Source organism: Amblyomma mixtum, chromosome 3, assembly GCF_055824585.1.
Source record: "Amblyomma mixtum isolate Tamu chromosome 3, ASM5582458v1, whole genome shotgun sequence".
In the NCBI taxonomy this organism is placed as follows: Eukaryota; Metazoa; Arthropoda; class Arachnida; order Ixodida; family Ixodidae; genus Amblyomma; species Amblyomma mixtum.
Window position 1 is genome coordinate 404572459 of NC_143014.1, and position 26000 is coordinate 404598458.

Below are 26000 nucleotides of genomic sequence, written 5' to 3' on the forward strand. Positions count from 1 at the left end.
GTTATGAATGCCATAAAATTTTTACCATTAGCTGGCTAATTGAGAGAAAAAAGGATTAAAGACCACTTCTCCCTTAAACTTCTAACTGATGAGTTGTTCAGCGACAGTAATGACAATATGCAAGCAAAGATCATGCAAGCGTGCCCTATGGACTTCAACAGATATGTTTTGTCGAGAGCTACACTGTGGTATGGCAGAAGACAGATGTGCCGACAAATTAGCCCAGGTGATCACCGAAATAGACATGGGCTGCGCTTGAGAAGTGTCAGCCAGACAGCACAGAAAATCCCGCTTCACATACCGTCAGACAGCACTCTTACCCCCAGTAAGAATGCCATAGGACGGTACGGTCAGATTGGAACGCGAACACTCATATGCCGCACTTTTCTAGTTTGCAGCGAGATGTTGCTTTATACAACCAGTTTTAATATGTACTTCGGTAGATCCTATACCCAGAAACGTGAATAAGGCAAGTTGTACGCTGCAGCTTAAAGTACTCAATATATCCTTTTGTTTCGTTCAAAGGCGCTGTTCATGTTTCATTCTGGCCTGACTGTACATGCTCCATAAACACTGCTCTCTCCTTGGCACCCCCCCCATCAAACCCCATCAACCCCCCCCCCCCCACCAAAAAAAAAAAAAACCTTTCATTATGCATGCAGAAAGTACCCAAGACTCTGCATCTGCACAAATAAAGTTGTATGTGGCAGCCATGAAAAAAGTTGGGCCACATTTTGGCCACAAACAGTGCACAATCACTATGTCAAAACACATGGGCATGCACACTTATGTGGTTTCTATGGTCTATACCATTGAGCAAGTGGTACGATTTATGTTTCAGAAACAAATCGTACAAGCTGCCACACTAAACATCATGCCTAATACATGCTAGCAACTGCTTAAGATTTCACTGCCACAACACAGGCTTGAGTAATGGCGCATTAAGTGTGTGCCCGCTACATTATGTCAAATTATGCGTCGGTGCAGTGTGAAATGCTGTTATTTATACCATGCAATCAGTACACAGCTAGAGTGATCCGCAAGTGCACAGATAACTTGAGTTACAAATTATTACAGGTGGAAGTGAAGACTGGTATGTAAGCTACAAAAACTCATGACTGCTTATCTGCGACAGCAAACTGGTGACAGTCAGACCTAGCTTTTTAATCTTGTCCTGCCTTGCTCCTTGCACAAAGCTCACAAGAAACTATCTAAAGACAGTACAGGATGGCGTCAGTCCTGTCTTTTGTGTGCCTTCCGTGTCCTCATTTCTTGCACCATTACCAGTTTTTTCTTTCGAACTATCTCCGTAGACAGAATATTATTACAAGGAAAATAAGCATTTCATTTGATTTGAACTACTCCCACAGCTATCTGCAACAAGGGAGCGGAAAACACAGGCTGGGCAGCCAGGTCCCATGCACGCACACACCTTGTGGAAGAAGTGGCAGTAGTAAGTGCGCACATGGGAGAGCACCACTCGGCGCAAGCTGTCCACCCCGAGCACTTCAGCCAGGAGGGCTAGCTCCGAGACATGCACCTCCCGGGGAGGGCTGGCTGTGCCTCCGTACAGGTGGTGCAGAGCAAAGACCACTGCACCATGCGTGAACCTGCAGCACACAGAGAGCATTAACACTCAGCCAAGGGCTGTCCACCCATGAAGTGTTGCATTCCCCAAGTTAGAGCACACTATTTAGAGTTGTTCTCATCACAAGAATAAGCACCATCATCGCCACCACCACAGACCAAGTATGGTGGCCAGATGAGTAGGAGTGCCAACAGGCAAAGCAGAAAGTGCAACTCCACATGTTTCCACTTCGTGACGGCAAAAATGGCACTGCTGCTCTCTGCCCAGTAAAGCTCCAGTGCTCATGTAAGGGTCATCTGCTACTCGTCACAATTAGATCTGACCTTTTGCTAACCTTGATTTTGGCTCACAACGTTACTTATTGTGTTTACTATTACTAGAAACAATGGCTAAAATATAGGCATATGGACTATCTGGCAATGAAACAATAAAGGTATAAGTTACATTATTTTTGTCTGTTTCAGCCAGTTCTCACACAGCGCAATTTGCAACAAGCCCCGGGCTTTACAGTAAAAATGAGGACCAGAACTTGTAAGGCCAGCCTGAAATTGGCAAGAAAGATACCCAGACTTCCACTGCTTTGGTGCTACTGCATTCAGAATTGTTTAGGAGATGCAAATTTGCTCTCCATCGGCTGAGAAGGTACTGCACTCCGTGTCAATGCCACTTCGAGGAACAGTTCATCAAATGGTACAACATATTTGTCATTGAGGGTAATACTTTTGCATTTTTGCAAGTAGTTGGCTATGTAGAGCAACCAATATGGGCTGAGTGCTAGTGTTTAATTTTTTTTTGGTGGCAGCCAAAGCTCATTCCCCTGTGGACGTGGGCACTGCCAGCTGTGTGAGCATGGGATACCTCCTATTCCCACCCGATTCTTTCAACAGCTTGGCGATACATTGCTCAAAGACACCATCACTTGCTTGATTACTATGGGGAGGCATAGGTAAGACAACTAACTTTCTGTGAAGAAAACTTAAATTCCCAGAACTGGTGATGATGATTAATAAATCGTTTATTGAAAACCAAAAAGGCTAGGGCTACGGGAAGACTGATCGAGAACAAAGAATCTGCAGTAGTCCGTGACAGATCAAATAACGGTTCAGAATGCACATCACGTTATATTCGGATCCAAGAGATGAGTATGGTGCAAATTTTTTTAATGCAATAGCATTTAGGCTATCGTCGTGCAGTTTCTAGTTTCTCCATATCAAAATTCCCTGATTGGTCAACTGGGGTCAAGTGCATCAGCTTCATATGGGCACAGCAGAGGAAGTGAACAGTCTTTTCACTCGCGGCGCCACCGCCATGCCGTGGAAAAAATGCTTGCACTCCCCCTGCCAGTTGGCACAGGCACTCAACCTGTACACCATAGTCCAAGTGAAATCGACTTCTGGACACAGCCCTCTTCAGTTGACCTCCAAAAACTCCTGTCTTGTCCGAGCACCAGCCACACTACCTAAGTAAATTTCATAACCTCACCGCTCTACCCAATTTTCTGAGCCAGTTTTCTACCTGTCGTGTGGAATACATGCCCTGACATGTAATGACATTACAAGAAGTTCATTTTGTCATCATAATTTCAGCTAAACCATTTTCAACTTGCATTTCTTCTCTGCAAAAATAATTTCCTGCCCCTTGCTGCATAACATTTTCTTTTCCATTGTTTGCTGGACTGTTTTCAGCTTCAAGCATTTTTGTCAGTCTCCACAACTGACCCTTACAGGTGAGTAATCATGAGATGCAACAGTTATATACCGTATTTGCTCACATGATGGGTAATGTTGGTTCGGGGAAGAAAACTTTGGGAACAACCCAAAAATTAAGAAAAATTTGGAGGATGCTTAAGCTACACCTTCAAGAGTGGAACGCGACAACGTCTTGCAGCGCTGCCATGGAGTCCACGGAATGCTGTCGCCCGTTAGACAAATCGAAAACTGATTTTTTGAGGAAAGGAAATGACGCAATAACAGACTCACTTATCATGGTGGACACCTGAACTGTGCATGATACGCAGTCCCCAATTAAAGGTCACCGGTTCCCCCAATTATAGGTCGACGGTTCGAATCCCTGCCACAAGCTAGGCTCTAACTTAACTAGTATGCTTATGTGGCATGAAACACTGAATCGTATTACACCATCTGGAACATTCTGTGGCAAACGGTTGGCATGATACGATTTTTTCCGAAGCGCGGTGCTGACACTACTATGACACCGAAGGCTTTTCGACCAAACGAGCTGTATACGCTGTCGCGTAAAATTGTAAATGCTGCAGAGGTTGAAAAACACAGGCTCCAATCCATCAGCATGTGGTTAAGGTGACTGGTACAGCACATCACATAGAATAGCAGCGATGCTGTGAGAAACTCGTCGCTAGAGACAGCACCTCTGAGTGCCAAGTGCAATGATTCTTAGTGCTGAGGAGCGCACAAAAGAAGATGCAAGGAATAAGTGACTTCATTTCATTTACTCGCATAATGCACTCGCACTCGCTTAATGATCGCACCCTCGAATTTTGTTGGCTGCTAAACAGAGACTGTTGCAAGGGTTGTGCTGTCACTGGTTCTCAAACCAACACTGCACAGTCAAAGGCTTGTTACATGCTATTGCATGTCCTCAGGTATGTGAAGGACAGAACTTCTTTTTCATGATTCCGGCGCCAAACATTATAATGAGTCAGTGCAATAATCCTATGCCTGATAGTAACACCAGCAACGTACTCTTCCTCCTTTCATCATCTTCTCTTACACTTAAAAGTTCAGAAAACATTCGAATATCAAACTTCATGTCAATTTTCCACTCTTTAAAACCTAGCCCAACTCGCTTGAAACATTTCAACATTATGATTTGCAAGAATGTGAAACTACTGTGTCATAATATGTACACAACAACACCTGTTTGTGCTATTCTCAACTCTGGTGAGATGTACCCTGCCATGCCTGACGCATTACATATGACATAGAAAGAAAATGAATGGTATTCTGCTGCCTATCGCACATATCTCATAGCCTTGGCATTCAATGGCTTGGATTCAGGCCCCTTGGTAGTTAAAGTACCACAGAAACCTAATATTAATTACATTTCTTCTTTCAAGTGATGCGTTAGACACTAGAATACATTGTTCCCCACGTGGTATTTGCCTACGACAACTAAAAAATTTATAATTGAATTTCTTCTCTTATGCTGTTTCGGTTTCATCAACCGAACAAAGGCAGTGACATGGTTGCAGTTTAGGTCACGCGAGTCACTACGTAGTTTTAATTCACTACAACCCTTAAGCCAGCCTGCTTCAAGATTTGGAACGACAAAAACAACACATTGGCAACTACACAGCCGCTTTTCCATGGCTCACGTGTCCTAAACACCAACTATACGTCACTGCCATTGTTCGGCTGATGAAACCGAAAGCATCAAGAAGAAATTAAAATATAAATTATATAGCGGTTGTAGGCAATTACCACAGGATGATATATGTGTACTAACGTCTAACACATCATTTGAACGAAAACACACAAGCAAAAATATGGTGTCTATACTCCTTTAAATACCACAAGAGCAGTCTACACAATAAGCTAGTGCAGCATGTCAACTACGCATATTTGGTTCATATGTGCAATTTATCATCCCAAAGTGGCATACAGGCCCCGAGAGATGTCATAATGAAGGGTCATGGATTTACTTCAACCACCAAGGGGCTTTTAAAGTGATTGCACAGAACAAAGGAATTTTTCAATTTTGCTCCCATCAAAATGTGGCCAGAATTTATCTTACAACCTCATGTTTGCTCAGTAGCACAATGCCTTAACCACTGCGCCACCACAGCGCATCAACTTATGTGGAAATGCTAATGGTCAACGAAACTGAACAGATCAAATGGACACTCGACAAAAATTTGACTACCAGAAGTTGTTAGACATGTGCCAGAGCTTCAGCAACAAGATAACAGGCTAATTTTACAAAGCCTACTGTGCATGCACGTGTTTAGTGGAAGCAGTCAAGTGCCATCTTGGTAGTAGTCCTTCGTGGCGGCGTCTGCATGACAGCACACCTTATTTGGTGCCTTGACTGGCATTAGACCCAGTCACAGCAGCTTTTCGCCATGCATTTATTTTGGTCGGTTAAAGGAAACAGAGGCGCCATGACAGAGTTTTCAGGGGCGCAGGTCCTAATCGCAGCTGATGCAGTGCTGAGAGGGTGTGTAGTTGCTGCATACAGTGGGGTGAAAGCGACAGCGATGCTGCGCTTGTTACTCGAACCTTCATGCTTAAAACGTTGCAGGCGATGATGAAAACATGCTTGACAGTCACTTTTGCTCATTTTGCCAGCAGAACATTTCTATGCATAGCGATGCACGTGTTTGAGCGCCTTCATACAGTGCTTACACTTCCTGCCATCTCCTTTTGCCGTGTTAATTTTCGCACATCCATCTAGGCATCCACTAGCCATGCCATAGAATGTTTGTTGTCTATTTCGTTTTCATGCTTCTACCCTAAAAATGACCATCATCATCATCATTATCAGCCTGACTACGCCCACTGCAGGGCAAAGGCCCCTCCCATGTTTCTCCAATTAACCCTGTCCTTCACCAGTTGTGGCCACCGTATTCCCGCAAATTTCTTAATCTCATCTACCCACCTAACTTTCTGCCACCCCCTGCTACGCTTGCCTTCTCTTGGAATCCACACCGTTACTCTTAAGGACCAGCGGTTATCTTGCCTTCGCATTACATGCCCTGCCCAAGCCCACTTCTTCCTCTTGATTTCAACTAGGATGTCATTAACCCGCGTTTGTTTCCTCACCCACTCCGCCCGCCTCCGATCTCTCAACGTTACACCTATCATTTTTCTTTCCATAGCTCGCTGCGTTGTCCTTACCTTAAGCTGAACCCTCTTTGTTAGCTTCCACGTTTCTGCCCCATAGGTGAGTACCGGTAAGATACAGGTGTTGTATACTTTTCTCTTGAGGGATATTGGTCAACTGTCCATCATGATTTGAGAAAACCTGCCATATGTGCACCACCTCATTCTTATTCTTCTAGTTATTTCCTTCTCATGATCCGGATCAGCTGTCACTACCTGCCCGAAATAGACATATTCTCTTACTACTTCCAGCACCTCGTCACCAATTGCAAACTGCTGTTCTCTTGCTAGACTGCTGAATATTACTTGCTATGCATGCATATGCATGCTAATTTTTAGCCCCGCAGTTCTGCTCTATTCTGATATTTTCTAATTCCCTCAGGACCGAACACGCTAATTCACGGGTAAACACTAGATGGCCGTTTTTTATTTTTTAAAATACTGATTAAGCCAAGAGTGATGCTTCAGCATAAATGAAATGTTGCTAAGGTGTAATGGTCAAAGACCATTCTACAACAAAAAATAAGGAATTATTTTACATTTCCAGTTTCATAGCCATGCTTTCCAATTCAACAAAATAGAGAAAGCACCATCGCTACTAGGGCAACTTGAGGGATTGGGAGAGAATACATGCATCAAGAACACACGCACTGTGGACTCCTGAATATAAGAACAAAACTTCACACAGTTCTTCACCCGCAACCTTACACTGGGCAGAAATTGCTGTAAAGATGGCTCGACGAAGCAGCTCAAAGGCGAATCTAACCACCTCCTTTTGTTGGCAGTTTAAGAGCCTCCCTCAAAGCTGAATGACACATAGAAGGCTTTTCGGAGCTTCAGACCTTAAAAATTCACCATTTGCCAACGTACACTGATTACAAGGACATGACGGCTAAATATGCTGAATAAGGCTTCTTCAGCTGCCTCTCGTGACCAGCCCCTGCACTCTCTATTGGGGACCTTTTCATCTTTCCAAGACACAAAAAATCCAGCGCCCTCTGCTTTGCGCAGCTGTCGGAACACCTGGCACACCTCAGGTGAACCCACCTGTCCCAAAAATTCAGCATTCAGGCAGATAAACATCGCCTGGAGATGCAAACATGACTGCTTCTCGCACGTACGCCACACACCACGGCGACGCGGCCACTGGCTGGAGTACCAAATCTCTCAGAGTGCACAGTAGCAGCCAGCCTATCAGAGATGATAGGCTCACTTGTTGAAAGCCCAAGTTTCTCAAGTAAGAGAAACTTGCGCTAAAAGCTGCGTGAAAAAAGGATAAGAACACAAGCCTTTCTCACCCATCCATGCTGATGACCTCGGTCTCCTCGGCAGCAAAATCTTCCCTCAGAATGAGCGAGAAATAGTCAGACCGCGAGGCCAAAATGAACCTGCAAGGAAAAAAAACAATGCAATAGACTAATTAAACTGGTGGGCTTAATGAAGCCACATCAGCTTCACCTCTCTATTGCCAGAGGCACCTGCTACAGGAAAATGCCAGCACTATAAATCTATCTGTAGTGTATGCCTTCAAAGGCCACCCAATTGCTAGGACTCCATCTAATGGCTCAGGGCAGTGCAAAATGTACCAGCAAAATACTACATGAAAAGATCAATTTCCGTGGGCCACTTCAACATCCGCCGGATGAGTCTCCCCTGGTACACAGACTTGACACTCTTAATAACCCTTTGGTCGAGAGGCTGGATAACGGATGTGCATTTGGGGGGGAAAAAAAAATCAAGTGGACAGTCATCAGGAAGTCTTCGATGTGGTGGGCACTGCAGTTATCCAAAAAAAGGCAGATGGATCTGCCCTGCTTTGGCATATCTGCATCAAAGGCTTCCAGCCAGCTGGAGAATACTGTGCGTGTCATCCAAGCTTTCTGATTAGCAGTGTACTCAACCAGAAGCCTTCGGTTACCTTTAAAGCACTGTGGCGTCGTGCTCTGGCTGATCACGAGGAGAAGACGCTTGTCGGATCCGTCCATGTTTGAATGCAAAAGAATGGTCACCCGCTTTTTGCTCAGCTTACCGCCATGACATTTTTGTCCCCTCAGGTCAAGCGTTTTTGATGGCAACATTTTGTAGAAAAAGCCAGTTTCATCCACATTATAAATTTCGGAGGACTTGCATTTGTCCATTATGCTTTCGTAACTTTCTTGCATCCAGGGTGATGCTGCTTCACCGTGACGCTCACAGGCTCCCCCGACAACACCTTGGTGAACGATGCAGTGCCATGCTTTGAATTGGCTTAGCCATCCAGCGCTCGCTTTAAAGTTGTTGTGCCCCAGAATGCACGCGATGTGAATAGCCTTCTGCTGCAGAAGGCTTCCATACAAAGGCAGCGTGTTCTCTTTCATGTCGAGGAACCACTGCAACACAGCCTTATCGACGTCTTCGCAGACCGGCGTTGCCACAGTCTTGTGCTGCACGCACACGCCGGCCTAAGTGCCTCTATGATGCTGCTTTTGGATTTCAGAATAGTAAAAAGTGAGCTGCACTGGATACTGAACTCCTCTGCAATATCAGACTTCTTTCTCCCTTTTGCAGCTTCGGCGATGACTGCAGACTTTTCCTGCAGCACCAAGAACTTGTGCTTTTTAACAGGAGGCAGAATCTTTCTGACACGCCGAACAAAACATTGGACGAAAGCAAGACACAGGCGATTTCAGCGTTTCAGCGTACACGCGGCACACGGCAAGATAGCGTGGTAGTGGGCAGTGTCAACGGCCAGCAAGGAGGAAAAAAACTGCCAGATGACCAGCGGTGTCGTCACATGAAGCGTCACGTGCCTGCATAGTTGCCATCAGACAGCCTAGCAAAAAGCTGCTTTAAGCTAAAAAAAAATAAGTAACCTAGTGTAAACAGCAATGACCGCGCTGATGCTTGCTGGCAGAAACGTATGTGCCTGACTTGTCGGATGAGTGTGCTGCTGCAGTTTTGGTACTTCTCCGTTCCCAACTGGCTGATGAGCCGAAAAAAATGTTGCAGATCACTACCTCAAACTTTTGTTATTGCGGGACTGCTTTTTAAAAACCCTTTGCTGCTGAGAGGGTGGAAATGCATTGAACTCTATGGAAGTTTGCTGGCGGCACAAGATTTTTTCGTTGCCGCGAGAATTTCGCTCTTGAGGGCTTTCGTTAATGAGCAGTTCAACTGTATCAAATTTCCTGCATACATCTTGAAGCTTTAAATTCTATACTCTACACTGTACTTATTCGTAAACTCTCTACTATTTCTGCCTGGTCTTCTGTGCTCACCACTCAGGCTATAAGCATTACGGTCTGAATGTGCATTATGAAGAAAACACTGCCTGGCACTTGCAGAAGTCCAAGAAGCTTAGGAATGACCTAAGCTCTTCATCTTCAGCTCTCAACAAAACAGCAAGGAAAGCAAGATGGAAAACAACAACAATAGCATCACTGATCCTGCTGAAAAAGCTTTCAGCTTAGACCACTTTCCACAAGCTCAGCCCTCAAGTTCATCTTGAAGAATTTAAGCAAGTCCCATTGCCATATGGGGATCCCATTTAACGAAAGCTGGCAGGTCCTATTGGGAAAGCCTGCTCGTTCTACAGGAAAGGCAAAATACAAGACAGTGCATGGTGCAATATGCCAGGCAGTGCATGATGCGAGACAATTTACCTCTCACCCCATTCATATTTTTATTACAATTTTTAAGCCTATGATAAGTGGTAAACTAGTGAGGCAAGCACACCTCCAGCCAAAGCTTGTCCAACAAATGCTGTGGCTAGGAGATCATGAGAACATACAATGCGAGTCACCCTTACAGCCCTTTCAACAGTCTTCACAGCATGTTTCAGATAATTTTAAGTACCCACTGAGGTCCACGTCGGCAAGGCACATGACCGTTCAAATTCCATCACTTCTGTAAATGAGAGCCAGTACATCCTTTTTTTAACCTCAAAAACTACTCCAACTTCTCACATTAAGCAGTGCATTGCCTGTGCAGTAGGTGACAGTTTGTCGATGAGTGTTCATACCTGTGTGCCCCGATGTCCTTGCCTTCTACGCGAATTGTGATGTCCGTCTCCACCTGGCCAATGAACATCCTGAGCAGGTCGTCCCCCAACTTGGAGCAGGCACCCAGCCTCTCTGGGCTGCAGCCTGACTCCTGCATCCTCTTGTCGATGCTTGACAGGCAGCTCACTTCAGAGACCTCCGAGTACACAGTCTCTGAATCATCATCCCCATCTCCAGGAGAGAAGGGAGGCTGCGGTAGGCATAGGCAGCACATAAGGAAAGAAGCAAGGATACCAGGGCACCCACAAAACACTCCGCAAATGGTTACACTAATTACATTACACTAAGATATGGATCAATTTTTTGTTAACCTATCACTGCAAGGACATCTGCAACTATTTAATAAATGCTAGCCCTTGATGTCACCCTTGGAAACACTCATAAAGCATATTTTACACCAGGACTTGATATCACGTAAAAGTGTCACCAGCATAGTGTTCACCACCTTGTGAGCTGCTCTCCGATGCCAATCCATCAATTAGAATGTCCCTGCTTCACTTCCCATCAAACACTGAAGAGCAGGAGGAGGTCAGAAGTATACCACACTGAAAATGCAGACAAGGTTAGGCATCCCCAGAATCAGCATCCCAGAAGTGGTATCAAACAAAATTTGAACTCTGTGTTCATTCTTTTAAACCTGACACTTTATGCAGTAATTTACAGAGAAAGAAGTGCTTTAGTTGGATTAGTCAGGTCTGAGCTCCTGTGCTTGGATAAGGTGGTGGACCCTTTGGTCACCAGCATCATGCCTCAGTCACCAGCATCATGCTAATGGCCTGTGTTGCAAAATGCACATTGTGCACCCATATAAGCTCCAAAGATTTTTTTTTATTTATTTATTTATTCATACTGTTCACCCTCTGCATGAGGGTCATTACAGGGAGGGAAACATATACAGACACAAGTGCAATTCTCTTCGCTAAAAAAAGAAACACTCAAATGCACAGAATTACAGATTTGCACAGCAATCTTCCAGGAACGCGTTCACACCTATCACAAATTTGTCTACATCTGTTTGGTCCACAACGTCACTTGGTAGTTGATTCCAAATTTCTACAGCATCGGGAAAAAAGGAGTAGCGATAGACATCAGTACGTGTAATAATAGGTTGTAATACCTTACTGTGATTTTTCCGAGGGCAACGCTTCAGGGGAGGTGTAACATAGTGATGTTTATTAACTTTGACTTTATCATTCATTATCAGAAAAAAAAGTTTCAATTTCTGCTTTAGTCTTCTTACTTCTAGTGATTCTAACTGACACTCTTTTAGCATTGCTGTGACTGAATCAGTGCGGCGGTATTTAGAGCATATAAAACGTGCTGACATCCTTTGCAATCTTTCCAGTTTCCGTTTTAAACCCTTTTGATGAGGACTCCACACTGCACTTGCGTACTCTATGATTGGCCGCACGAACGTCTTGTACGCAATCAATTTAATTTCTCTAGTCGCATTCGGCAACTTCCTCCTCAGGAAGCAGACCTTCTGGTAGGCTTTTAAATAGACATTTTCAATATGGGTGCGCCAATCAAGATTATTTGTTAATGTCACTCCCAAGTACTTGAGACACTTTACTTGATCTAAGGAATTTTCACCGATATTGTATCGAAACATCATAACATTCTGCTTCCTTGTTACTTGCATGTAATTAGATTTTTGGTAGTTTATTTCCATACCCCATTTCAGGCACCATGAGTTTAACGACTGAAGACATCTATTTATGTTCATCTGATCTGCCGGGGAAGCCACAGGAGAGTAAATTAAACAATCATCGGCAGAAAGTTTCATTCTGACAGGCGATTCGACGATAGTAGAAATATCATTTATATACAATAAAAACAAAAGCGGACCTAAAACGGAGCCCTGTGGCACCCCCGACAGAACTTCACGCCTATTCGATACTGCATTTTCTATTTTCACGACTTGACAGCGGTTACTTAGATAGGCCTGAATCCATAGTACTATATTTTCAGCGATTCCTAATCTGCGTAGTTTAAAAAGAAGCTTATGATGCGGAACTTTATCGAAAGCCTTCGAAAAGTCTACACAGACCACATCTACCTGCTGACGTTCATCTATAGCCTTGCAAAAGTTGTTCACTGTTTCAATTAAAACAATGAACAAAATAAAATGTGCACTCATCAAATCCAAACCAGAGCTATTAAAAAACGTGGGGGGTGGTTACCTTAAACACAACTTTTTAGTTAATGTTGCATGCCTGTCTTGAAATGGTTATACTAAACATTTTACACATACAGTCTCAGCACTTTCTTTCAGTGCACACACCAGCGGAGATTATGCCTTGTAGAGGAGGATCTGACAGTGCTCAGGTCACTTGTACAAATGCAAACACAGTGCATGAAGGGGCTATACTATCTGAGGCATGTACGCACCCTTGGTATAGTTTCCCTGGGCACGACTGCAGGAGACTCTTGAACCACACTGGTATCAGCCTTAGTCACAAGGACTTCCAATTCTGGTTTCTTGGGCAGTACTGTTGATGACACTGGTCCTGCTGATGGCAACACCTCAGCTTTTGAAGACGCGTCCTTTTTAGGCACATCACCTTCCCGGTCACTCTCATGCTCTAGGGAATCACTGTCCTCGCCATCGCACACCTCAGACCTGTGGAATGTCATGGCATCCACATCCTGGGGCCGTGTTGACGACTTCACGGGCAATGCCCTGGGTGCTGGTTTCACAGGCTCTGGCTTTGCCTTGCGCCTGAGAATCGGGCTCATTGGCAGCAAGCAGACTTCGGGAGGCTGGAACCTTGATTGGCATGTCGACACCCTCTTTGGTGAGGAGACGTCCCCTTCAGCAGTGGGACAGGGTGCAATTCTAGTAGTAGGCTGTTCCGTAGCTGGGATCTCCTCCGACACAACCAATATCTCTTCACGCTCAAAGTGTTCCCACATGCGGTGTTCAACAATGCTTCGCTGCCTCTCTACAGTGTTTGCACCATCCTTTGCAGGCTTTCCCTGGTAGTTACTATACGCTTCGTGGGCACAGACAACACTTTCACTGTGGTCATCATTGATGTCAATGAACATCGACAGTGACAAGGTGCATGGCATTGTGCGAGAGGATGGCTTCTCATCAGGATGAGAGTCATCGTGGTGAACTGTATTGAAGTCAACGTACATGTAGCATGACTGAGGTCGTTTGGACGAATCACTATCTCCTTTGGGCTTGCTTGCTGGTGACCTTTTCTGGGCCTGGCCTGCACTAGCATCTCCACCAGCATCTATGTACATGTACAGAGACGAACCTTGGTTTGACGGCTCCCTGTGCTGCTGTGCTTGAGTTTCTTCTGGTTTTGTCTTGTTTATGTCGATGTAGAAGGGGAACAGCGCACCCGATGCCCGACGCTCCTGGTTTGACCCCAGTTCAGCTTGGTCAGCAGCACCCTGCGAGGGCACTTCCCCCACATCATTAAGGCTGTCGTACGCCACTGCCTCAGTAACAGATGTGTTCTGGGACATGAAGCCAGAATCATTCATCCCAAAAGCAACACAAGAGCCTCTCTTCTTCTCGCCAAGTTGCCCACCGACCTTAGGTGATCTCGGAAGGCATTGGTATGACACTGGCATGGGAGCAGGAGATTTCTCGTGCAGGAAGAATGCAGGCATTGGTGCCAGAGACTTTCCATCCTGCTCTGTGGAGACTTTCAAGCCTGCTTTATTGCACTCCTCTACAATTGTGGATTTGTTGCTATGCTGTTGCTCCTCATGCTCCTGCACACCCATTATCGCTGCTGTTTCTTCCCCATTCCACTTTTCAATGGCTGCCTCGAGCGGCATCTGGCTCTGCAGATCAAATGTTCCACTCCGCACCATGCTGTTGCTCATGCTCACGGAGCACTCGTCCCGGTTGTCTGAGACGTCATCGCAGGCTTGGCTTTCCTCGTACACTTGGGTGTTATCGCATAGGCTGTCTAGAGGTTCTTCTACATTTCCAGCTGTTGCATCACGGTTCTCACTACAGTTGGCGTCATTGTCATTCACAAAGCATGAGCGGAAATTCTCTAGAGAGTCCTCAGCCCCCGTCTGCTCAAGTGACCCAGTAAACACGCCGTCATTGTCCCCACCTGGTTCATTGGCTGAGCCGCTCTCGATTACTTCCTGAGTTCCCTCCCTGGTGTCAGTCTCGCCAGTCATGTCCTGAAAATCATCATCGCCACCATCTTCATCATCTGTCGAGGCAGGATCATCCTGGGAACGGAGGGCTCGAAGAATATCATGCTCCTTCTTTCGAATGTCATCATCGGAGTACACGCTCCTGGATGAAATGCCAGACAAGAGAAAAAATCAATCAATCACTGCACCAGCCCCCAACATGAACGGGATGTTAAGTGGTTGCTTCAGTAATCAGACATATTTGCACAAATAAGAACATCGGTAGACATTTCAGAAGAGATGAGGCTTGGGCATGTTGGTCAGACATACTTAAGGGAAAAAATAGCGCACACGAGAAGACGGGACAAGCGCTTGTCTGTGTCTCCTCGCTTGTCCCGTCTTCTCGTGTGCACTATTTTTTCCCCTTTAAATCGGTAGACAGGTCCTTAAGAACCAATTTTTTACTCCCTTCGTCACTTTGTGTCAGTTCAGTGGAAATGGAACAGCACACAAAGGGAACAGCATAATGGGACAAGCACAAGTACGGACAGACACTAGGACAAGCCCTTCCCTTTGTGTGCTTGTCTGTTAGAGCTGAATTCACATATAACCAACTATAAAAAACAGTTTTCTTCCTTCCTTCTTCCTCATCCCAAAGGTGACACTACGTAGTCCTGGTATCTGTATTCTAAGCTCAACGCTCTTAAGGAATATTAGCCTGCAATGCACACCACACGAGTGAAGTAGCAAAAGCAGCTGTAGCAGATCTAGTGTGACAGAACACACAGGCAACCAGCGGTACCCACTCCCCCTGCTGCTTTGTACTGCATTTGCACAGATCACACGGTGTTAATTTTCACTGAGAACCAAAGTGCTACAATATCAGAAAGCATGTCATAAAGATTCTGTTCATGCCCACAACTTTAAGGGGAGACGCAGGTCTTGAAATGATAAAAAAATGTGAAAATTTCGATGTTGCAAAAATGGCAAAGCACCCGCACAAAAAGGTTTAAGGCAATTGCATATTCTCCGCCTACGAAGAGTGGAAATTGTGATTTCGGAGCGAAATGTGACAGAACTTCGCGCCTGTAGCTTCTCATGACCACGTTCCCGATGGCCACCATCTTAGTTTTGTTTGAAAACTGGGCCCCTCCCCCACATCCTGGTATTTCTCACTACTGCGAAATATTACTGGAGTGTCCCCATTCTGCTGTTTTTTCAGGCCTCTACAACGACCTCCAAATAGCTGGCACACGCACTTCAAATGAGATTTTCTCAGCTTCATGATTTTTGCCATCGTGACTAGCCTTACGGAAGTTTTTATGTTTTTAAGGTGCAATTTCAAATATTCTTATATCGTTGAAAGCAGAAAGAAGTAAACTGTGGAGCTATGCTTTTTTTTTTTGGCTGAGTCGAACATTATTATTTTGTGAACCATGTCACCTAACTATATTTCATAATTATGGTGCTTGGACATAACTGAACATTTTTATATGATGATGCACCTCAAAAACAGTATAATTAGCATAGCTCCAGATGGCAGGTCTTTGCCTACGGCTTCATTTCAATTGAAACCAAAAAATGTTGAAAGTGTCTTAATGACCCGTAAGAATTCAGGTAATTATGCTTCAATTATTTTCATATACTATGGAAACTACTGAGATACACTGAAACTAATTATATTTTTGAAAACAGGAAGAAACACATAAGCACACCCAATTTCATTATGATATCTTTTATAATTAAAATTTTCATTTCCAGTCCGTGTCTCTGGTTAACATAGTTACAATAGCCTTTATTGTTCCCACACTGCCCGCTTTTAGGCACTGCATTGAGAGTACGACTGCAAGGTATTGGCCTCACAAAGAATGAACTCAAAGTACAGGCAAAATATGTAACCTGGCAGCACACAACCAGGCAGCACACAACCTTGGATTTTGCAGCTGACATGATTCAGGAAAGCAAAGCCCATGAAATAAATCCCCACAAAGACTCATAGCACAGACAACACAGCAGCCACCATCGTGCCCCTGAACTCAGTTTTCTTCACATCTCTTCTCCCATATAACACTTAAATGACTCTTAATCAACATAGCATGCCTCTCACATTCTGATATGGCCACACTGAATATGGAAATGAACAAAAATGGGCATTTGTCCGAATCCATGTAATTTAGCAATTAGTACACAAATTGCAGCCAAATAAAGCTGCATTATTTCTGCAGAACTTGCAACGAGATGTCACCCATGAACTGCCCAAGGAGACAAAGACGCAGTTCGTTTTTATTGCAAACTTTTGCCACAGGTTAACATTACAAGTAATGAGCTACTAGAAATAAAAATTACTACATCATGCATAGTTCCGTATGCACGAAAAGCATGCAGAACTAAGCGTTCACAAATGAAAAAAATTCACCTCTCTCAAGAAAGCAAAAATGCCTCTGTGTACACACTCAGTACTCTCTTTTTTAGCCCGTGCCATCATACAGACAACTTGGCACAACCATTTCTTCTACTTTAAATTGAAAAGCTCATCCTGACCAAATCATGGAAAATGGCAGTGCGAAAGAAACGGGGATGAAGATGTAGAAACACGGGCGACAGGACAAGCGCTGAACTACCCGCTTAATTTTATTGAAAAACAATCCAGATCTTAAACGTTCGAGTGCATCACAAGTCAGGTTATTGATAAAACTATGAATGCGCATCTAGCAGCAACACAACATTCATTCTCATTATCACTGGAGGCTAGATACAGGCAACCACGTGAGGGCATACCTCTAAAAGCGGAAGAAACGACCAAAGCACGGGCAGAACGAGTCTTTACATCAGAGCAAAAGCAGAGACAGATTAACCACAAAAACAAACAAAAAAATCAACAACAAAAGAGCCAACAAGCAAAGGTCTAGTCATTTAGTTGCACAAAAGCAGTGTCAGGTGGAAAAGGAACTAAGTAAAACCACGAAAGAAATGTAATCATTGGATGGCGCCATCCTGAAAGGAGATTTGTCTTGGTGCTGGATGCACTTTCATGGTTGCATCGATAACCTGACTTGTGATGCACTCGAATGTTTAAGATGTGGCCCATTTTTTCAATAAAATTAAGCTGGTAGTGCAGCGCTTGTCCTGTCGCCCATGTTTCTACATCTTCATCCCCATTTCTTTCGCACTGCCACTTTCACTGATTTGGTCAGGATGAGCTTTCAAATTTAAAGTAGAAGAAATGGTTGTGCCAAGTTGTCTGCATGATGACACGGGCTGAAACAGAGTTTATTGAGTGTGTACACATAGGCGTTCTCGCTTTGTTGAGGGAGGTGCATCATTTTACATTTGTTAACGTTTAGTTCTGCATTCTTTTTGTGCATACAAAACTATGCATGATAGAGATACTTACGAGTTTAGAGCTCGGCAATAAATGTATTTTGTTGACGTGGCCACATTTACATGCTGCAGTGTACACTCAAGCTCTCAAGTAACACACCCTTTCCACTCCTCTCAATCCCAAGAGTACCGGCTTCCAGGATCCTGGATCACATTAAAGGCCTACTTGACCAAAATTTTGCAAACCATAAAAACGTTTTTTTCGTAGTACACCCCCGGATTATGTTAACCACAAAACATTACGTTACAGTTTCAAGCAGTTAAGTTGCCAACGGTACACAAAATTCGGAGTTTTCAATACCGAAACAGGAAAAATGGGCGTCATTACCACCCGCTGGAAGCGATGCATGTTTAAGACAGGAGTCCATACAGGTTCAGAGCGTCTGCTCGATGCAGCTCGTGCAAAGCACTGGTAGTGGTAGCGTGTACAGCACTTTGCTCAATAAATGGTAGTTATATATGGAAAAACATATATTAAATTACATAACTTGCATCATACATGGAATGAAACGCCCCAGAAAAAACTGGCAGTGGCTTAGCTCAGCTAGGCCAGGATATACACAGCAAAAGCAATTTCGTCTCCTGACATTTCGGTAGCAACACGCCACCGTCGTTAAGCAGCTTGGCGGCGTCTCTTAGCGAGACGTTCCTCTCGTTTTTTGGACGTCTCGGCCGATCGCTTAGCTTTTCTCGTTTCATTATCATGCTGTCGGCCTGCCTTGCACCATGCGATGACTTCTGGATCGGAAGACTCAATGTCACGCAGCCTGTACTGCTGCCGTGACGAGCACGGCCGCTCTCCTTCTTCTATGGTGCGTGTCTAAGGAGCGAGCGCATCGCTTCCAGCTTATATCCCAGCTGCGCGGCGCAACTCTGCGCATGTGCAGTGCGGCGCAGCGGCTGCGGCGCCATGGTTGCCATGGTACTGGTTGCCTTGGCAACGGCGCATGCGCAATAGCAGCCTTTGGCAGGCACCGCGAAATGCACTTCTGCTAGCCTAGCGTAGCTTTTGCTGCAAAAGTTTTAAATGTGTTCTATTTGCTGTGGTAGACTAGAAAACTCCTCGTTCAACCTCAGTGATGATCGCGCCGCTATGCTAGTGAGCGTTGTTTGCCTGGTAGTATTCGATTACAGCTTGTGCAAAGTTTGGACACCGCGAAGGAAGGAGGCATGTTCAAATGGAGGCCAAGTAGAAAAAGTGCTTGTACTAATCAAGTCACTATTTTTGAGCGGGCCCGCATGCCAAAAGCACACATGCGCTATGCTATGTGTGCAATATGGTTATTGTCTTGATAAAAAAAAATGACCTGCCTTCTCCTTTCCCTTCTCATTTTTTATCCCCCGTAGAAAGGTATTTCTGCCTGTGCAAAAAAATTTGGAGCAGGTACAAGGTAAATCAATAAAAAACAGCTGGATGTCCAAAAAGGGAGCTCTAGAGAATTAAGCATAGTGTAAAGTGAAAGAATCTACCAGAAGCAAAATTTGTGTTAACGAAATAAATATATATTTTTCTCTACGAGGACTGTGGTGTCAATGCGGTGCTGATGGTGGGCTTGTTCATCTTTGTGCGCCTCGGCCAGGCAAGCTGCTGCGCGTTGCAAAATGCATACCGGTTACAAATGAGCATAGACTTATGCGCTGTGTTCATTAATGTATTTACAGAGAGCCATTTAAAGCCTGTGTACTGCAGGGATGAAAAAGTTATAATCTTTTCAACCACACAGCTAGGCAGAACGACATGGTTGCCGGACCCCAGCTGACCATACGGCCACCATGCAAATTGCTGGTAGGCAGTGTATCTGCATCGACTGAGTAATAATGCAGAACATATAATCAAAATTATTTGTTGCTCTCGGTTGAAAATAATGTCATTTAAATAACTTATGCGCTTCGGGTCGCTGAGGTTGTGGAAACGTGCCAGATGATAACACTAAAGCTTCTTGTATTTGACCTCAAGTATGAATGGCGTGAGGCAGTCAGTAAGAAAATTGGGTGTTTTCAGTAACGCACGTGTAGCCTTCCAGGATTCTGAGCTCGGCCTGCGAGTCTTCGCGGAAGCAGATACACTCGATGCCCGACTGCATTATTACGTTTCAGGTACAGCTGCACCTGAATTAAATGTGTGAATGTTTATTCCTTTTCAGATGAAGCAGACCTCTACTTAGACATCTGCCTGGTGTAAATAACGTGACATCAAAAAGACACTGCTCGATGAGCAAAGCCGTCTACTTTAGCTTCTGAACCAGCTAAGCTAGCTTGTGACTCTGATTAGAGACTCCTCGCAGCCTTCCTTCTCCCAATTATAGCCCTCTTGGTACGTGGCATGCTTTGCCAATTGGACCAGAAACACGTATGTGCTTTGATGATGTAGACCAGGAGAGGTCTACTGACAAAGCCCTGCCCATAAATGGGGTTAGCGTGAGAGAGAAGAGTCAGTCGCCTACTGTTAAATTTTTTTTTTAAAAAGAAGGGAATACACGTTAAAACTGGAGCTCCAGACAGTTGACACCATCTTTCGAGATCGGGTGTGAAGGACAGTGGCCGAGAGGTATACATGGTGCTTTCCGCATTCCTCGTATTCCTTTCCGCGGCCACGCACTTCGTCGACATGATGCCAGAGGTTAATTTTTCCCGGAGACCATCGAGATTCGCGGTGAAAACCGCCAGAAATGCGCCAGAAGAAGGACTTACAAAGGGCACTCACTCACTTCGGAACGCCTGAAACTGGAGAGCCGACGATGCCCGTGTCTCAATTGTACGTCATTTCTGGTCAGATTTGTTAATTGTCCAACACACCGCTAGGGGACTGCGTCGTCTGCTACAGAAGTATCTGAACGCTTATGACTGAAATACTAGACGCTTCACAGCCCTAATATTAAACATAAATATTGTTCATAACATGCACACTATATCGAGCGCAAAATTAGACATAGTCAACTTTCGGTCAAGTAGGCCTTTAACACATGTGGCAACCTCATCAGACAGCATCTTCACTGGTCAGACCAAGACTTGGGTTACATTCTTTAGAGAGGTGTGACCAACAGTGTGTTCTCAGTAACAAAACACTTTCCCAACAGGAGGATTACAATAAAATACACCTATACTGACAACGTAATGCCTGAAGAATAGCCCTCACAAAACTACCCACGTCAAACCCATTTCAGGATCTCTGTAGTGCACACAACATACAAAAGTGTGAACAACGCTCCTTTTCTTAACTATGGCGGCTCACCTGAGGAAGTCCCGGAGCAAATCCTTGTCAAGAGGCACAGCAAACACATTTGCACCTTCCCCTGAAACAGCACACCTCTCAGTGAGAAGCTTCCAGAAGGCAGGCACCCTCACTAGAAGCACTGCCTTGTGGGCCTTCAGCACCAGGCCACCAGGAGAGTTGTCTGACAATGACTTGATGGTCACATCTGAGAAGAGGCCGTCTTCAAACAAGCTGCACAATAAGGCATCAACTATGTACTCAAAACCTGAAAACAATGATAAAGCACTGAAAACAATGATAAAGATTAGTGGTTGGCTAAAGATTAGTGGTTGACAACTGAGACACAATGATGCCACAGTTGATGTAAGGAGCCATAGTAAACACTTCATAACACTAGATGTTTTCTAGCTTCCACAGAGAACTAACTGGATGGCCTAAATCAAACCTGACCACCACACTGACTGAGAAATGTTCTTATGTACTCAATATAAACAGACAACCAAAAGTTTACAGGTGTTCACACCCACTGCACATAATTAAGGTACCGTATTTTCCGGTGCACAAGACCCGGCTTTTTTTTCGAAAACCTTGCTGGTGCGTCCTATACAAGGGTGCGTCTTATATGCGAATTTTTCATTGTTTTTTGCGAGTTCAGAAATTACTCAGGTTCATTTTCAAGCTTTTCTTACCGAAAAAATATCACTAGCAATGATGCGGTTGTGGTTAATACTTCAATACGGGTACCACTGTGCGCAACTTTTTTTAGGTGAACTTTATCATGAAACGGCGGGGATGACAACTTCCGGGATCACAAACACACGACCGTTTCGGAGGCCCCAAGCAAAAGTAATGTGAAATGCCAAAAGATGACGACAATCACGCTTCTCGCCATTGTCAAGACAAGCCAAGACAAGCCGGCGTTCTTTTTTTAGCCACCCTTTGCAACTTTGTTTGCTCCGTGTACGTAGAGCGAAGAGAATGTTTCAGCCACGTTGACTCCAGAAATGGGCGAACTTTTTGATAGCGCATCCGAAGGTGATGACTTCCAAGGTTTTAAGTAGAAATAAAATGTTCTTATGGACATATGGGAGAGTTTTCTAATTTTTTCTTCCTTTTTTTTCTAAAACATGGGCAGGAATGGCGTGAGTGTTGCCTTTTTTCACCACTTAGCGTTGCTTAAGAATTTCTCACAGGTACGGTGAATTTCGTGATGGTCGCTCAAGCGTGTTTAATAGACCGATTTCACAAAGCCTACTGCGCATGCGCGCGTTTACCGGAAGTAGCCAGCCGCCATCTTGGCTGTAGTCCTTCGTGGCGTCGTCTGCACGACAGCCTACATTACTTTGCGCCTTGACTGGCATTATACCGGGCCCTAGTTGCTCTCCGCCGTTTCGTTGATTGTGTTGAGCTCTATAAAGGAAACAGAGGCTCCACGGCGGAGTTTCGAGGGGTGCAATACTAATCGCGGTAGGAACAGCGCAGAGAGGGTGGTCAGTTGCCGCATGAAGTGGAGTGGCCGCGGTGGCGAGGCTGCGTTTGTTCCTCGAACCTTGCTTTGGAAAATGCTGCCGGTGGCGATAAAAACGCGCTTGACCGCCGCTTTCGTTAATTTTGTCAGCAGAACATTTGAACGCATAGCGATGCACGCGATTTAATTAACGTCTTCAGACAGTATTTACATTTCTTGCCACCTCATTTTGCTGTTTCAGTATTCGCTGTATTCATCTAGGCATTCGCTATAGACGTGTCACACAGCGTTTGTTGCCTTTATTTTTTCATCATAGCCCTTGATCAAAACCGGCCATGCGATTGTTTTTTTCTTATTCACGTAAACACATACATATATTCACGACGTGCTCGGCGGGTCACCAGCAGGAAAGGTGAGCGATTCGAGCGAGCTATGCCGTTTTTCTAAATGGAGATGTGACAAATGCTTGTGTTCAGTACAAAATGAGAAAAGAAGCCAATCGGGGAGCTTTTGAGTACGCCTAATTAGGGTTTAGGGGATTTTAATTTCGTGACGAATAGTTTTATTTTGATTATTGATACACTAATTACTTTTTTATTTCGGTTAACATAATCTTCTGCCAGGGCGTCTCCCGTACGACTCACTTTCGCTATTTTCGTAGTACGAGTCTGAACAGGTTGACTGATTGGTAAACTAGATGGCCTTCTTTATCCAAAACAACGGGCAAAATGTGGATGATATCCCGGCATAAATGGCATGTGGCTGTTACTGGAATACCATGTATACTCAACGACCAGTGAGCAACAAAACGATGGAAATTATTCCACATTTCGACAGTTTTATAGCCTCGCTTTCTCATTCCGTGAAATAAAGAAAGCATTATCGCTAGTATGGGAGCTCGAGACATCAGGAGTGAATACGTGCATCAAGCTAACATTGTGGATTCCTGAATGTAACAATAAATCTTAGCACACTTGTTCCCTTACAACATTGCACCTGGCAGAAATCGCTGCAAAGAAGGCTTGACGACGCAGCACGAAGGCAAATCCGATTGCCTTCTTTTTAACAATTTAAGGGAGTGCCTCAAAGCTGAGAGCCGCGTAAAAGGCATTTAATACAGTTCAGAACTTGAAAATTTGCCATTTGTCATTGTGCACTGATCAACAGGGACAGTACGGCTAAATGTACTGAACAGCACTTCTTCAGCTGCCTCTCGTGAACAGCTTCTACGCAATGTCTTGGCTACTTTTTCTCTTCTAGAAAACGGAAAATCCGGGACGCTCTGCTTCGCACAGTTGTCGGAGCTCACGACACTCCTCAGGTGAACGCACTTGTCCCGCAAATACAGCATTCACGCAGAGAAACACCGTGTGGCGACGCAAACAGGGCTGCTTCTCGCGCGTGCGCCACGCACCGCGCTGACGCGGCCGCCGGCCGGAGTACCACAACTCCCAGAGTGCATCGCGGCGGCGGTGACGTAGCGCAACTGCTTGTGAAATCGGTCTATTGACCCTCACTAGCCTAACTGGGTAAACTGGGGTGCGTCTTATATACGGGTGCGTCTTATATACCAACTTTTTCAATGACAGCCTGCATATATGGCGGGTGCGTCTTACACAAGGGTGCGTCTCATACGCCGGAAAATACGGTATGCCAAACAGCCTGCATTTGGGCTATTCAGTTTGAAAGGGACACTGATGGCAAATCGAAGTTGGTCTGTATCGATAGGTTATCATGTTTTAGTAATAATGATGCTGATTTCACTGAAAACAGAGCTTTTATAAAACAGAAAAGGCCAATAAATGGTAAAGAAAGTGTGCTGCCGCCACAGGCTGCTTTCACAAACAAACTGTGATCAAACCAAGTGCTTTTCTTTTTCTGTTTGTGGATCTCCGAAGCTAGACCACATTGACATCAACTTTCAGCTGGCGATCACAGAGTTCCAAATGCACTCAACATCATCAACTTTGGGAGTGTGAATTAAGTGATGGGAAAAAATGTTCCATTTTATAGCCCAAATTTCTCAGCAGTCAATACATCTTTCGCCACTTAATGAATGCCAATACAGCCACAAAGAGCCAAACCATCAAATTTTACAAATAAAAAATTGGACGGTGTTGGCCTCAGGGTCCCTTTTAGTAGGAGGCCACAGAGGAAGGAATGCAAAGGCTGACAACTGTGCAAATCTCGCCATTTCTGTAGTCTCACTGGCCAATGCTGCCTGACAGAGACCAGCCATACACGTAATGCATACAAACCAAGCTGCCACTCAAACCATGACACAGTTAGCTGCAACATGCAGCAGCAAAGATTGCGCTACCTCAGCATGTGGCTCTGTAGCTGCGCACGGATGCGGAGCTTGAGTTTCTCGTGCTCCTTGCCTCACTTGAGCAGGAAGCCTGGGCTCGGATGCAACGGGCTCCAAGCTGGGCTTCCCGCCGCCATGGGCGCATCGCAGCAGGTGCTTCACCCACTGCAATGCTCAGCCATTGGCCTGCACACAGAAAGCGCACCCCTTAGCAGACTGCAGTCTCATACGAATGGTGTTGAAACAAAATGAGACTTCTGACAAATTTGTCCACAAATTTCAGACTGTTCCGCAATTAAATGTGCGCCGCAGAATGCTTCTCTCAGCTAAATTGGTGAATTATTCGAGCTCAAATTTCAAACAGAAATGGCATTTGGTCAGCAGAATTGCTTTATGCCGGAGTTGTTTGGGGTACATGCCTGACTGAATTGATAACAAAAAGTCAAATAATCACATCGTCTGCAGCGACAACGAAACAAAACAAGCCGTTATCTGAGCGACTGCACCAGTGGCACCATCTTATTTGTCAGCCGTAGAGATTTGGCAAAAGTGGGGTGCGTTTTGCGAGAGATTTGAAGACGCTCTTTCAACTGCTTTATAAATGATCACAAACAACTTACTTAGGCCAAAACCACTAAATTCAAAGTCTTTCATAAAGAAGAGTCTTCAAACCTCCTGCAAGCCCCCCACCCCCCTTGCCGAATCTCCACAGCCAACAAAGGAGACTGCACCACCAGTGCAATTGCCCAGATATCGGCTTGTTTTATTTCGTCACCGCCACACACGGTACAAATATCCAAATTTTTTTATTGATTCAAGCAAGTACCTCGAACAGATGTAGCATAAAACAATTCTTCTGACCAAAATGCTCTTTCTGTACGCAGATTTGAGCTCAAACAATTCACCAGTTTAGCTGAGAAGAGCATTCTACGGGGCGCGTTTAATTGTAAAATGCAGGGACTGAATTACAGCCGTGGTGCCTGAACTAGCCATTTTCTGTTCATCTAAAACGCAATAAGAAAAAGA

General features: G+C 44.7%; 1 pseudogene across 1 annotated transcript in view; it reads right to left on the minus strand.

Moving 5' to 3' along the window:
• LOC149357456 (uncharacterized) overlaps positions 1 to 25149 on the minus strand; it is a 41630-nt pseudogene extending 16481 nt beyond the window's left edge. Inside the window, exons 1-6 of the transcript XR_016291831.1 lie at positions 24987 to 25149; positions 21217 to 21429; positions 12879 to 14766; positions 10448 to 10677; positions 7746 to 7835; positions 1433 to 1610 (exon numbers count right to left, since the gene is read on the minus strand). The product of XR_016291831.1 is annotated as an uncharacterized LOC149357456 (transcript). The remainder of the gene's footprint in view (positions 1 to 1432; positions 1611 to 7745; positions 7836 to 10447; positions 10678 to 12878; positions 14767 to 21216; positions 21430 to 24986) is intronic.
• Between the last annotated feature and the right edge of the window lie 851 nt (positions 25150 to 26000).